Source organism: Sapajus apella, unplaced genomic scaffold (assembly GCF_009761245.1).
Source record: "Sapajus apella isolate SASKATOON/1434 unplaced genomic scaffold, GSC_monkey_1.0 scaffold108, whole genome shotgun sequence".
NCBI lineage: Eukaryota > Metazoa > Chordata > Mammalia > Primates > Cebidae > Sapajus > Sapajus apella.
The window spans coordinates 2,439,815-2,451,905 of record NW_022437048.1 but is presented as its reverse complement, the minus strand read 5'-3'; the positions used below and the strand labels follow the sequence as shown (position 1 = coordinate 2,451,905).

Here is a 12,091-nt window from a genome sequence, read left to right as displayed (position 1 = left end):
TTGCCTGAAAAATTAGCTCAAAGTTTAAGAAAAATGTACTTTTAGTTGGCTATTAAGAGCAAATCTATGACCCTTATGAGTAGCCTTTTCAAAATGTTAGGAAGATTCCTTTGGCAAGTATGTAACCAAAGTACACTTATTAGAGGAAATTTTCTTCTAATTCATTTTATAATATTGATTTTCGTTCAAAACATGCTATTTGTTTATTTGATATTTACTATCTATAGTGTTTATTCTCAGATTCATTTTTTGCAAATACAAGGTTATTCGGTATTAGCTTTCAGAATGATGCCTTATATCCATAAATTGTATGTTTTTATTTTACCATTAACCATAATTTGCTTGAGTAAAACTTTAAGAATAGAAAGAGGCAATTTTAGTGATTCTGAGTTTTCAGATGATAGAGCCATTCGAACATTTATTGATTTAATCATCCAAGCACTATTTTTTGATCAACTAACACATGGCATTGTCCCTTTGCCAGTCAGTGGAAATACATAGTATTTCCTCTTATAAAACTAAAAACCGGTTGGGAATGTGTGGCAGAGATGGTACCTATAAACTGTTCACCCAGAACTGATGTTCCCCCTGGCTTAGTGAGAATGAGTCACCAGGAGGTTGCTGCCCAGCTAGTACTATGTTTCCTGGCACCCTTTGTATCCAGTTATATCCATAGGATTAGATTCTTACCTATAGAATGTGAATAAAAGCAATGCTTATTAGTCCCCATTTGGTGTTTTTAAGTGGTAGGATGCCATTTCTTTCCATCTAACCTCCTTACAGCTAGAAGATAGTTGGGTCATACAAAGAAGGAGCTTACATCCCAACATCATCACAGTAAAGAAAACCATTCAATGACCAGGGAAACTGTTTTTGGACAGAGAAACTCCCTGCCATGGCAACTACAACTTAAGGACCATGATGACAGTTTAACCACAAAAAGCACCCCATGCACTTCCATTTGTTATAATAAATGGCCAGACACACTCTCACACACACACTCACACAACCACCTTCCTAAACATTGACGATCCTTTTTAAAAATGTCCACAAACTGTTCAATTGTGTCCTGCAACCATACAAGGGCCACCAGATGTATCTGGAAATCAGCAAGCCTCTTCTATTTCCAAAATACTTTAATAAAATACTTGCCAAACAGAAATTGTCCCAATTTTATATATGTTTAAATTATTTTCTCTGTTGTTCCTTCTTTATACATGTTTAAATTTACTTTCCTTTCTGACACCTTCGAACCCCAGCTGAAGAGAAAGTGATAGTAAATCGGCTCTCTTGCTCAAATTTATGAATAAACAGGCTTTGTTAGTTTTATCTAAGACTTAGTTTTTTCTTTGACAAGATTGTTATATGAGTGATAAATAATCCTTTTATTGTGTTAAAATACTGAAATTTGGGGCTGGTTTTTCTCTGCAGCTAGTATTACCTTACTGGTATAGGATGTCAGGCAAGTAAATCACAATTTTAAAGTAATATTAAATTGAATACAAATGGACCTATGACAAGTAGAGCAGGAAGCTATGAGAACACATTGGAGTGCCAGCAAACGCAAGTTTAGATGTGGAGGTTGGTGTAGCCATCGGAAGAGGAAACTTGAAGGAAGTGACATTTCAACCAGGATGTAAAAGATAAGTAAAATTAGGCAGGCCAACAGGAAAGGATAGGGGAAAGCATTCCAGAAGGTAGAAGGAACAGTGCGAAGGAACAGTGATGGGAACAAGCACTGGGCATTTGCCCAGCAGCAGTGTGGGGAGCTAAAGAAGATACCATCGTGGGCTTTTTATATTGTGCTGTCTTGACTTTCTAAATTGTCATTGTAATAACCAAAAGAGCAGATTAATTAGGGTTTCAGGCATTATGATAGGCAAGGAGACAAAGTAGAAGTCTGTGTCATGAATCTAGGAAAAAAAACATTAGAGCTCGAAGTAACACTAGTTCAGCAAAAATAAAGAAAAAGTGACTGCATGTGTGAGCTACTGAGGAGGCAGAATTGAAAACACATAATGCTTGAAGGTCAGGCAGGATTAAGGGAGTGGGTAGCTCGATGAATTAATAAATATAAATTAAAGGTTTAGGGAATACCCAGGAAACAAAGAGGAGAGCAAATGTGTTTCTTTAGTTTCATATGTTTCCATGGGGAGGCATCAGTAGCCCATCTAAGACATTCTTGTGGAATTAAAGAGAGAGTTCTGTGGTAGAGATGTAAAAAAACCCACATTTTAATAAATAAATAAAATTGTCATAGAATGTGTACATAATAACTGAAGCCATGGAAGCAAGTAAGACTGCAGGAAGGAGTTGGAGACAGTGACTAACAAAGAGCACCAAAGACCAAACCATTCCTTAGGGATGTTAAAAAAGAAACCTCCTTGCATTAGGATGGGAAGGATGAAACAAAAATAAAGGAAGAAAGGCATTAAAGAACAATCATCACTGAAATTATGAGAGAAGCATGTTTAAAAAGAAGCAGGTTATCAATTTGTAGCAAAGTAAGTCAAAATCGTAAAGTTTTGATTGGGTTTAGTAAAAATAATTCAACACATGTTTGTTTAGTGTCTGCTGATGTCTATACCTTGGGTGGAATAAAGAGAGGCGAAAGGCAAAGTCCTTGCTTTTGTGGGTGCATATTCTGGTGGGGAGCCAGACTTGAACAAATTACCAAGTCATACAAATTTAGGGAAGGATGGGTACTTTGAGGAAAAGTAGAGCAGGAAAAGTGAACATAGAGGGACATGGGGGAGGGCTCTGTGGAGAAGTCACATTCCAGCTGAGGTCTGAATGAGGTGAAGGAGGGATCACAGGTGATGCTGAGATCATTTGCCAAGAACAGTTTATGTGGAGGCTGGAAGCAAAGTCTGAGTACAGCAAATTCAGGATTAAATGGGAAGTGAGCACTACTTTTTAAAGCCACTTGCCTGAGGAGGAAAGGAGAGGAACTAGACAGCAGGCAGAAGCGGACTTTGAGAAGATTTAACTTTGTTTTTGATTTTATGAATAAAATTAGAGAGTTGAATACCTTAAAATGCTTGGGGGAAAAGTCTAGCAGAGAGGGAAGGATTCATGGCACATAGTTGATGGAAAATGCTGATAATTTTGTTGATGGTGAGTGGGAAGCTCAAACTTCAGCTTTATTTTTCTCCCTGAAGTTAAAAAGAAAATAAGGATAAAATGTCAGATGACTTGGGGAGTCACCTTAGGAAGCAAAAGAATGATTCGTATGCTTAGTAAGCTTAATATCAACATTTCTTCTTAATTGCATCGATTCCCTTAAGTCTTTCAGACCTTTGTACAATGTTTTTTTTCTAATCCTGCCTCAATAGTCAAAGGTTGCTTTTTAAAATTTCTATGATTATCATATTGGATCCACACAGAGCACCGTGTGCTACTGCAGCTTAAAACATTGTTAAAATTCACAGTTTTCAGAGAATAGTGTTTTAGTAAAATTTTTAAGATTAGTAAAATCAGAAACCATAAATAGTTTCTAACCTTAGTATGTAAGTATGTTTTAACTTTATAATAGAGTCTCATAAAATTAATCTTCTCAGACATTTGTAGACAACTTTTTGAAATTTTAGTTCCTTGATGCCCCTTCTTTTTCTTGTTCCTCCCTCTTGATTTTGGATGTCAAGATTCTTGTCACAATTAAGTTCTCACTCTATTCAAAATAGTCTTGTCTCTTTACACTTTCCACAATGACTATGCTCTTATTGTAATCTCTAATGAGAGTATTCTCTCCCCATTTTTATCCTTATTTCTGTTTAATCTTCAAAACCCATTTTAGGTTTTCTTACTCTACATGCTCTGCTAACATTTTGGGTAGACAATTTTTCTCTCCTTCTTAGGATTGTACAGCTCTTATTATGTGTAACAAACATTTTGGCATTTAATTACATTCTGTCTTATTTTATGTGTAAATTTGGACTTCCCTGTAAGACATTTGTTTAAATGAGTTTAAGTTGTGTTTTATCACCTGACCCTAAAACTGTTGTGTTTTATCACTTGAACCTAAAACAAATGAATAATAACAGACTTAAAAAAATCTTCGTGGTATGTATTATAATGGTACTCCTTTTTTTTTTTTATTAATTGTACCTAGCCAAAATCTAAGAATATTCATCAATTTCCATTTTCAGAATAGTACCCAATCAATAATCACTTGTTCATTCAAAAGATATTTACTGAATAACCACTAGGTGCCAGAATGAAGATAAAATTGGTACGAAGTTGACTATTTTTCCCCACAGAGCTATGACAGATATTAAACTAATGAGTAAACAAATTATATATATATATATATATATATGTACACACACACACCCATATGCATATAATTTCAAATTATGATATTGTCACGAATTGAGAGAACTGTCAAATTAAAGAATAGTATGACATAGGGTGTTCTGAGAGAGATTAACATAGGCTGTTTTTGTATAAAGAGCAGGTTTGAAGAATGCTTAAACCTGATCTAGTGGACTTGACAGATGATTTTCATGTGCAAATGACATGTGAACTCTGGGAGTGTTTCATGGGCAAGTGAGGATCTCTAAATTAGCATCAACAACAAAGTCAAATTAAGTCCCTATTGTTCTTTGGGATTTGGTTCTTAAAACCTAAAAATAATAAGACATCAACTCCTGTATGAAAGACAGATTTGTGGGTTTCATAAAATATGAGTCAAAGCAGTTATTTTGTGTTTTATGCTAAGCTTCTTTATCCCTTGGCTTACTTTCAGGACACTGTATTCACGTTTTTATCCCCGAAATAGACACACAAGTTGTAAAACAAGTTAACGAATAATCAAATATGATCAAAGCAAAAACACCTATAGACAGTATTTCCATGACTAAATAAACTTGAACCACTTAATAATTAAGATAGTGTGTTGGAACTAACACTTAGTTTAAGAAATTAGAAAACAGGATGCCAGTGTCCTCTCTGTCCATAACTCACTTCACTTATCTGGGCTTCACCATCTCATCTGTAAAGTTAACTGTTTTCTTTCTAGATTCTCTTACATGTTCTTCATAGCATTTAATTAACCACTCATGTTAAGAAAGAGATGTTCTCTTAATGTTGAGTGAGGATTTGGTCTTTTGACAAAGGACAATGGTAACTTTGCAGTGTAACTGGGTCAAAGTGATTTAATAGTAAACAAATGCTAGTAGTTCTGCAATACCAAGAAATTTCCATTCTAGGACCTTTAAAACAAAGAACTTTTCTCATCTAAAGTGCCTTGAACTTCACTGCACTCTAGTGTTTATAAGGTCACTTAATAACTCTGAAGCCAAATTAAAACTCTGAAATTCTCATAGGTATTCAGTTTCTGTCATTCAAATAGCACTTCCCTTGGGCTGTTTAGCATTATAGCTTTGGCTATTTATTTTACTTTTTTTGCTTAACAGTAAGTTCTGTTTGAATTGAAGAATATCTGCATTTATATATAATGCTTTCTAATTTGTAGGCTTTTGATAAATATTTGTTGAATATATGTGGACCTTAAAGTGATTTCCTTTTAAAGAAAATAAAGGGATAGAATTCAGAAGAGATGTTAATTTAAAAATAGTGAAAACACTCCAGATCTCAATATTACAGAATGGTGGTAGAACAAATTCCTTTAAAGCATCATTGCCATATTCCTTTCAACTGAATTCTTAAAAAATCCAAACCTCACTGAAAAATTACATTTCCAAAATACATAAATTATATTACTATGTCATATTTTTTTTTCCTACCCAAAGTGACAAAATAATAGCAGAGGCATAAAAATGATGACATAGAGGAGTGAGAAGTTAGGTGTCCTCTCTTAGGTATTTTTGTTATAAATATTTTAATAACATTTTCCAGTTGTAAAGAGAAAGTGATCCTCACCCCTGCCCTTCCCCTGACTCCTCCATGAAATTGATTGGAAGGCTTCTGGACTCTTTCTTGAGGAATGTGCATTAAAATGTTTAAAAATCTCATCAGTTCTTCTCATGGCAACCAGAAAAAAACATGTTGTATCTCTGTAATTGGTAGAGTGCAATGTTTATTGCTGGGGCACAATGAAAAGATTCTCTGGCCTCATTATGATAATTTATCTAGACAAAGCAAACATTACATTCCCTTGCAAAGTGCCTATAAAGTCCTGTGCATGTTTGGTAAGCATTATTGAGTACTCCCTTTGCTATTGTTTTGAATATGGATGCCTTTATTTCTCTTGCAAGGCAATAGTAGTACCTGCTCTCACATGCAAGGTCTGCCTCTTATTCCTCATCTATGGCATCAAGGAAAGTATTACAGGAAAGGGGTTCTAATCCAGACCCCAAGAGATGGTTCTTGGATCTCATGCAAGAAAGAACTCAGGGCAAGTCTGTGGTGCATAGCAAAAGCAAGTTTATTAAGAAAGTAAAGTGGTGAAAGAACAGCTACTCTGCAGACAGAGTGGGGTGTGCCCAAAAGTAAGAGGAGGAACACATTCATTCTGGGTAACAATGCTTATATATATGTAGGATAAAAAAAAGGTCATGGGTGACAGAGCAGGAGCATTGCCATCTGGGACAAGTGCTATTATTTTAAATTTCACCTTGATACAAAACTGCCTAAATCCAAAGGGCATAAGCCTAATGGACCATAAACCACAAATGATATCTCCTATCAGAAACATTCCAAACCCCTCCCCGACCAGAGACATGCCTGCCCTGAGATAAACTCTGCTCCATAAACTTTTCCTCCCCCACATAGAAACATTCCAAGCTCTCTCACCAATAAATACTCTTAGTCTGTAAGAGAGAGTGCTCCTGACTGAAATAGGCCAGAAGCCCCTCCCAGGTTTATTCTCCAGAATAAGCCTGTCTTTGACTGTTAGCTGCTCCTCGTGTTTCTTTCCTCTCTCTTTAACTCTTACAATGGAGAGACGGGCTCTGCTGCAAGGGTTTGCAATAAAGGATTAATTTTCTTAATTACTGTGTTTGTCAAGAATCAATATTATTATCTTTAAAGCAAAATTAGAAATGCCTTTTTTCTCAAGGTATCAGAATATCTGGACACTACCAAATCTAGGTCTGTTTAGTCAATATTATTCATCTTTTCCCTTAACTATAAACATTTAGAGGCTAGGTATACCTTTCTGGGAACGAAGTCCAGCAAGCCCCAGCCTCATTTTCCTAGGCCTCACTCAAGATGGAGTCATTCTAGTTTGAATGCTGCTCTAGTTTGAAGGCCTCTGACAAAGGGAGTGGTGAGGTGGGAGTGACAAGGTCATCACAGCTCACACATGCTATTCATTTAAACAGGGAGCTTGCCCAGACTTCTTGCCTTTGCAGTCTTGGGCTTATTTGCTGTATACCACAGAGTGCATGTTCTGTGGCCTCTCAGTTGTCACACACCTTTAGAGAAAGTTTTCCTGCTTATCCTCTCTGTGAATTTAAATGACTGAGCCAAACACTCTGTTGACAAATGTAAACCTCTTTTTTTTACATAAATATTTCCTTACAAATGCAGGGTTAGACATTGGTCAGATTGTGTAGTTTGCCTTTGGTGAGGTGAATGTTCATGCTGTGACTTTAACCTATTGTTTTCTTGTCAGTGGCCTAAATTTAGTGTTATCTCTGTGAGGTGCTAAAACATGTACTACTAAGATTCTCCCCAGGTTAAAAGGCATGACTTGCTGTCAAAAGTTGGCAGCAATGATGTAGGGGCCAAAAAATAGGCTTTTATGTCACAGACAAAGGGGCTGAATTTCATGCTGCCATTTGCTAATTGTGTCATTTGAAATAACTTGCGTAATTTCTCAGTGTCTTAGTTTCTTTATTTTTAAAGTAAGAATACATCCACAGAGGTGTCATGAGAGTTAAATGAGATAATCAGTATAAAATGCTTGACATAGTCCCTGCTATTCAGTGAGTATCTAATAAATAATAGTTATTATTATGTTGCTGTTTTTCTTGTCGGAGCTCAGAACACGTTACCCCAAAAGATGACTGTGGTGATTAAGTAAACAGCAGAAGCAAAAACACCCTCACCTTCTCCCACCTTTCTTCCCTGAAGCATGATCATTAAGAAATTCTGCAAGTAAGTCATAAGGTCCTCATTCTAGGGGAGTCCTACCTTATATCTGGAAGCCAAGAAGAATCTGAACAAGCAGGCCCTGCTAAGTTCCCCTTATTACCAATAGTTATTATCCTGTATTTTTTGTCCAATTATACTTATACATGACTGTTCATTCTTCATCAAATGTCTGCATAAAAATGCACAGTATATTCTGCATCTTTGGGTCATCATCTCTGAAGGATCGCATGTCATATAAAAATATGATTAAATATATTTGTTATAGCTTTTCTCTTATTAATTAAGGGATATCAGCTATGACCCTTTCAATGGGTAAGAAAAATCTATTACTTTTTCTCTTATATATGTTTATGTAGGCCATGTTTAGTGTCTAGTGGCAAAAATTATTCAGACTATAATATGACCCTTCTCATTTTTCTCTTTATAAGCTCCCAAAATATGTAACCAATATATTTAGAACTGGTCTCATTTACTTCCTGTATTTGAGAATCATCTATATGTATCTAGATTTCAGAATCTTTTTCCCATTTCTCTTTGGGGTGCTAGTTAAATAGGCACTATTAAAAAGTTTCCCAAAAGCATAGGTAAAAATAAAGAGGCTGAAATTATTTATTTTAGGTTCTTTAGTGTGAAAATTTAAATCTGAGCATTTACAGAAACAAAAACTTATAATCAATTAGTAGCATTTTGAATAATCTCTCTTCTTTTTACCCCTTTGCTTCCTTCTTCCCTGAACACATTTAATAGCAGATGGCTTTAGGATGTTTTTAGGCTATTGAACAGACTGGACTGCATTCTGTTCCTGGAGGGCTGTTACCCACATGTAGGTGGCTCATGAAACAGAAGGGTGGAGTAATACATTGTGGTAAAACAATTTTACATTCAAGGGAAAAAACATGTCTTAATATATTTGCATTCATTAAATTAACATTCTTCTAAGTAGACACATTTCAGTTGAAGGATTGGGCTATAGAGCTTGCAAATGCATTTCTTCCTATGCATGCCCAGGCTACTCTAGAAATGCTTCCATTTTAGTGAAATAAGAGAAGAAAGAATTAGCAGTACTTGCATTCCTCGCAAACATTTCATAGAGACTACGGCATACCCTTCTAGGCAGAAAGCTTAAACATATTATATACATCAAACTTACTGGTTTCACTAGGTTAAGGGGAAAAAGCAATTATTTAAAAGTCACAATTCTACATAAAATATTGCTTCAAGAAGTTCTTTGGCTTTGAGGTGGAGTCTAGACTTTTGCATCTTTATGAGGTCGTATTTTTTCAGACTGAATTTTAAAATATATTTAATATATGTATGTACACATGTCAAAGCAGAGGGATGTTTTGTATATGAATTTAATTAAGCAATAGGCCACTTTGGGACTTGTTTTATAGAGCCATTTGTTTCATGTGAGTTCAACTGCCCAAGCTACCGTGCAATAATAGTCTCATAAAAGTATTCTCTGGAGGGCCTTATTTCTACCATAATGTGCTTTTACTTAAAATTTAGTTTAATAGCAACATTTTTCCTTGTATATCAAGGAAACGCTATACAAGTAATAGCTATTGGAAAATATAGTGGTTAAAGAGCTCTTGGTTTTCTTTATTTACTATTGGGAATTGTTCATTCAAAGAAGAAAAATGAGAACGGAGGAGGAAAATATATATATTACACTGGCAATAATCTTTAAATTTGGTATTTGTTTCTACTTACCATTTGAGATACTTTCATTTAAACCCCTTTTATGTATTTTTGCCCTCAGCATGCTCATCTCCCACATGTAATTGATCCCAGTCTATTCTCCTTAGAAACAATGGATCAGCTACAGGAATATTCGCTAATATGTGCCAGAATATAGGCTCTTCACTGGGACCACAATAATTAATTGAGACCTAATTCCAATTTTTTTTTTTTAGTAAGTTCTAATTTGGAAAGAAAACAGACTGTCAGTGAAGGCTTGTAAAATATGTGTAATTTACTGTAGTGTTTAATGGATATATATTTTCAAACTATGAAATTCAATATTTTATCTTTTTTCAAGTTTCTATAATTAAACTTAGTTTCTATCGTAAGCAAGACTCCCTTGGATCCTGATAAGAGTGGCCCTTGGCACTTTAGAATAATTTGAATATAAGCCTTGTACTTTAGAAGACCTTGAATATCTTAGACACATGTATGCACCAGTTTTAAAGAACGCACATGGTTTTCTATAATATAGAATATAGCACTCAACACTTGCACTCCTGCAATCTTAAACATCTATTCTCCTGACTAATAATATACTCACCCAGGATAATATTTTTCTTCACCCCTTGCAAAAGGCAACTGTGTCCAAAGGCTGTAAAGGTTGTGGGCTATGCCACTGTGACATTGGAGATAAAAGCAGTGCATCAGAGTGAGAGGAGGATCACAGCACAGAAGGGGATTGGTAAGAGAAAAGACAGATGAATTGACCTGCCAAACGTCTCCTATCAAATGGCACAAATACAAAAGATTTCTGCAAAATATAGAACCATTACCTGTTAGTGTGGAGCATCTATTTTCTGTTACTTTTTATATTCCAATTTGCATTTCAAGGTACTCACAAATAACAGGTATTTTCAGTATGTAGTAGAGCTTGATCTGTTTTACAACATTAAATGGTTCATGTTTTTCTTAAATTTGTATTGACCTAGGTTTAGATGTATATTTTGTGAAGCAGGATATTGATGTTTTACTTTTGTAAATAGATATTAAGTGCAAAATTGAGATGAATTGTATTTTTATAAAAATGTTTTATAAGATTTAACATTTTTTTAAATTAAAAATTTTACAGTAAGTATTGTATCTACATGTAATATTTCTAATTGTTTTTAATAGCTAATTTTGAATATTTAAAAATAATTTTTTGGTAACAAAGATAAAATATATGTATTTTTTTAGACCTCAATATATTCTGAGTGAAAATACATTCAGATTTCATATACTTTGAATTCAATTGCAGTTTACTTTTTTTTTAATCATTTAAATCACTGAGAATGAGTACAAGTTGGGATTGTGATAGAAATAGAAAATATAAAAATAGAGTTCAAAAAAAATTTTTAAGCATAAAATAAAAAAGATATTTTAAAACACCCTGAAAGAGGCAGTTGGCTTAAAATTTTAAATTCAGCAGCAATAAAAGTAAGTAGGTGACCACCCATAATGATTCCTGTAAAATTCATTAGCAGGTCAAAAAGACTATGGGATGGGAACAAGTGATGCTAAGTGATGTTGAACAATTTACTTAAACTTGCTGTGACTTAGTTTTTCACGTCTAAAATGTAGATAATACAAATGCCTATCTCATAGGGTTGTTATAGGAATTAAGTGAGTTAAAATATGTAAAATAATGATATAGTGAATATTCTAAAAGTTTTAGCAAGTATTAATATTTTTGGAAAAGTGGATATACCATGTAGAATAAAGGTAACAGATGAGAAAAAAGCACACAGATATGTAGGAGACTTTCTATTTATCTTCTTTGTGTCTCTTATCTGACATATTTTGGCTACACTTATGGGAAGAAGCTAATGGAATGGGAAAGTTCACCAGTACAGAAAAAATTGAATAACGGTTGGAGCGAGAGCCTGGGGGAGGCAGGGAAGGAAGCATGTAAAGCATGTATGAAAGAAGGACCTTGCAAAGAGAAGCAGTCCCCCATTTTCTGACCTGGGGATCAAGGTGATGCAATGAAATCAGGCAGCAGATGCACTTAAAGATGAAGTACCTCATTCCCCTTTGTATTATGAGGCTGAAATTGAGTCAGGCACAGTCTAGCTTATTTCTTAATGAGAGGAGATAAGGAGAGAGGGAACTGGCCTGAGCTATCTAAAAGGATTGATGTGTGATGTCCAAGGCTTGCAGTACCATCAATCCATATAATTGTCATATTTTACTCAGCTGGGTCTTCAGAAGTCTGAGTGGAGAGGGAGAGAATTCAATGTTTGAATTTAATTCAAGTGATCATGTTTTGGGATTCTGAACTAGAAACGTAAAGGTAAAATAATTG

At 34.8% G+C, this 12,091-nt stretch overlaps 1 long non-coding RNA gene across 2 annotated transcripts in view; it reads right to left on the bottom strand.

Moving 5' to 3' along the window:
- Positions 1-1,815: 1,815 nt before the first annotated feature.
- LOC116537235 overlaps positions 1,816-12,091 on the bottom strand; it is a 54,246-nt gene continuing 43,970 nt past the window's right edge. For both annotated transcript variants that reach the window (XR_004263033.1, XR_004263034.1), the window contains exon 3: positions 1,816-3,155. This is a non-coding gene — a long non-coding RNA (uncharacterized LOC116537235). The remainder of the gene's footprint in view (positions 3,156-12,091) is intronic.